Below are 2,798 nucleotides of genomic sequence, written 5' to 3'. Positions count from 1 at the left end.
AAAACTATTACAACTATACGAACGAACGAACATCTTATCTCAGCTCTCTCCCAACAACAACAACAACAACAACAACAACAACAACAACTAAAACAACAATAACAACAACAACAACGACGACGACGACGACGACAAAAAACAACAACAAAAACGACAAAAACAACAACAACAACAACAACGACGACGACGACGACGACGACGACGACTACGACGATGACAACAGAACAACCCACGAAAACAGAACAAAAATTCAAAACCGATAAAGCAACAACAAACACGATACAACAGCCATTACAAACGAAGCTTACCTAATTAACTTAACGACACTTTACGCCAAGAACTAAGAACTGTCACCGCACTCACCTATGAAGGAGACGTTGAGGATATAATCTCTGTACAGCCTCTCTCCGTCGACCTTCTTCATCGCCGGACACAGACCCGTCGAATTCGGGCAGGCATCTTGAAACATGTTATGCAGTGCGTACGCCATCGCGTAGACAGCATCGAAAACAAACTGTATCTTATGTTCCTGCTTAATGTTGCCGGCGTGCAGCCGTATCGAGTCGTTACACGGTTTCACACCAGGTGGCGGCGTCGGAGCGTCGCCCCCTAGCGAACAGTGGAACTTCTCCTGCCAGTACTCCTTGAACCACGGATTGCGCGCGTTCGTGCGCGGCGTGCGCGAGTACAGGTACGTATCGAAGTCCGCGATGTGCTGCGCGTTGGGCGTTATAGTTATCGCACCTTCGGCGACCTCCTCGCGACCGTTGACGACAGTCTGCTGATTGCCCCACGCGTCGCTAGCAACCCACGTGAAGTTACGCGAGAGACCGGCGCGTTTGGCCGCCTCTAGCAGACCGCGGGAGTCCTCGGCCCGCGTGAACATGATAATGACGCGAGCGTTCCACTTGACGCGAAGGCCGACGATGATTGCGTCAAACGTCGCGTCGGTCGACGACGTCGGTATTTTTTCTTGCGACGCGATGCAAATGTTCCGCTCGCGCGCCACCGCCTGGAAGGACTCGATTCCCGGTTGTCCGTAGTCGCCCTCCGAGGCGACCGTCGACACGTACGTCCAGTTGAACAACTGGACGATGTCCACCATGGCCTTCGCCTGGAACGTATCCGGAGGAACGGTCCGCGCGAAGAAACCGAATCGAGTTTTGTCGCTCAGCGCCGAGCTCGTCGATGCGTAACTGATCTGCGGGATCTTAAACAACCGGAGTAAGTTGGCGACGTGGATGGACACGTCGCTTCCGGATCCGCCGATGACGCCGGCGACGGCGCGCTGCGGCGAGCGAACGTTCGGTTCCGATCCGTCGCGGCAGAGGAACTCGGATGCATCCAGGTTACTCATCGAAGCTCGCACGAACTCGAGTGTCTGGTTCAACGCGTACGTGTCGCGAGCGCACGTGTCGAGCAGGTGCGCTCCTAGCCGCAGCCCGGGAAGCAGCGACTCGTTGTCGTTGATGCGGTCTATCGAGTACAGCATCGCCTCCATGCGCTGAATGCCGCGCTCCTCGTAGATCTTGCCGCATGGCTCCCCGACCTCGCCCTTCTCGTGCACCGGGAAGATACCGCCCAGGATGATGTCGCCTGCGATCTGAGCGGCGACGGCGTCGGCCGTGCGCGCGCCCGCCGCCGCCCATAACAGCGCCATCTGGAGGCAGAAGCTCAGCGGTTTCATAGCAGTGGCGTCTGAGTGTACTCAGCGGCGCATTGCGTGCCCTCTAGCGGTCGGTGGTGGTACTAGTTTGGCAATATGGCGGCGCTACTCCCCGTAGCATTAACATGGGGGGGTCTATCGGCGATTGAACGTTGCTGGTGAGAGAGTGTAACGAACTAAACCCACTTCAACGCACGATCGTGTACATTTCGTTGCAAACTAGTTTTGTAAAAAATAAATCGGTGGCGGTAAAGGAGATGGTGTCGTACGGCGTCCGCCATCTTGGCGTAGAGCAGCGCGCATGCGCAGTACCTTAGCAACGGTACGCTGCCGATTTCGTTCTGATGTGAAATACGATTATTTTATATCAGGCTAATGATCTATTATTCCTTCTGGTCGCTGCTGTGACGTCACGCTTTCTCCGCGCGCGCATATTTCCTCTCGCACGCCTTGGTGAGATCGTCGGCAGAGGGCGCGTAAGTAGTCCGAATGCTCAGATGTTCGGGGATCACCGGTGGAATTATGTACTCGCATCGGCCGAACCTTGAACAAACAAAAAACACACACGCCGTGATTACAATTAAAACGATATTTTATTCCAATTTTAATTTATAATTATTAACATTAATGATGACGTCAGTTATGAAGACACGTGACTCTCGCCCGACGTGGCTGAATCTATTCGCGCGCGTGTCTCTTTGCTGAAACAGTTATAGGCAAGTAAACTGCGCAATCTTGAGCCTGACTACAGAAACGTGTCGAACGTCTGCGACAATTCACCGCACATCCCAGTCGATAGTTCTGACTTGCGTATGTCAGCCGAACAGAAATGTATTAGCACGTAGGTTCGCTGGTAAAACCGCTCATCAGTCGATAATGGTTATTACTGCACGAGAAAAAAAAGGACGCGCGAGCGCGCGAGTGGAAAACCGTGTATATAGGGGGCAAAACGACGAGCTATAGCAAGTGATGGATGGTGCAAGGACTGATGGTGCGCCAGCCCCGCACGTGTGACGCTTCCATTTACCTTATAACGGACTTTGTCAATAATATGTTATGCGGTCTTATACGGGTCTCCGACAGTTGCTTATAGTGGATTAGAATGTAGTTGACGCTGCGTTAGGTTGCGGAA

At 53.1% G+C, this 2,798-nt stretch overlaps 1 pseudogene; it reads right to left on the bottom strand.

The window, feature by feature from the left end:
- Window positions 1-340: 340 nt before the first annotated feature.
- On the bottom strand, window positions 341-1,687 carry LOC106820783 (annotated as a pseudogene).
- Between the last annotated feature and the right edge of the window lie 1,111 nt (window positions 1,688-2,798).

This window comes from Priapulus caudatus, unplaced genomic scaffold (assembly GCF_000485595.1).
Source record: "Priapulus caudatus unplaced genomic scaffold, Priapulus_caudatus-5.0.1 Scaffold47, whole genome shotgun sequence".
Lineage (NCBI taxonomy): Eukaryota > Metazoa > Priapulida > Priapulimorpha > Priapulimorphida > Priapulidae > Priapulus > Priapulus caudatus.
Note: the sequence above shows the minus strand (reverse complement) of the source record. Positions and strands in the feature narration are given on the sequence as shown.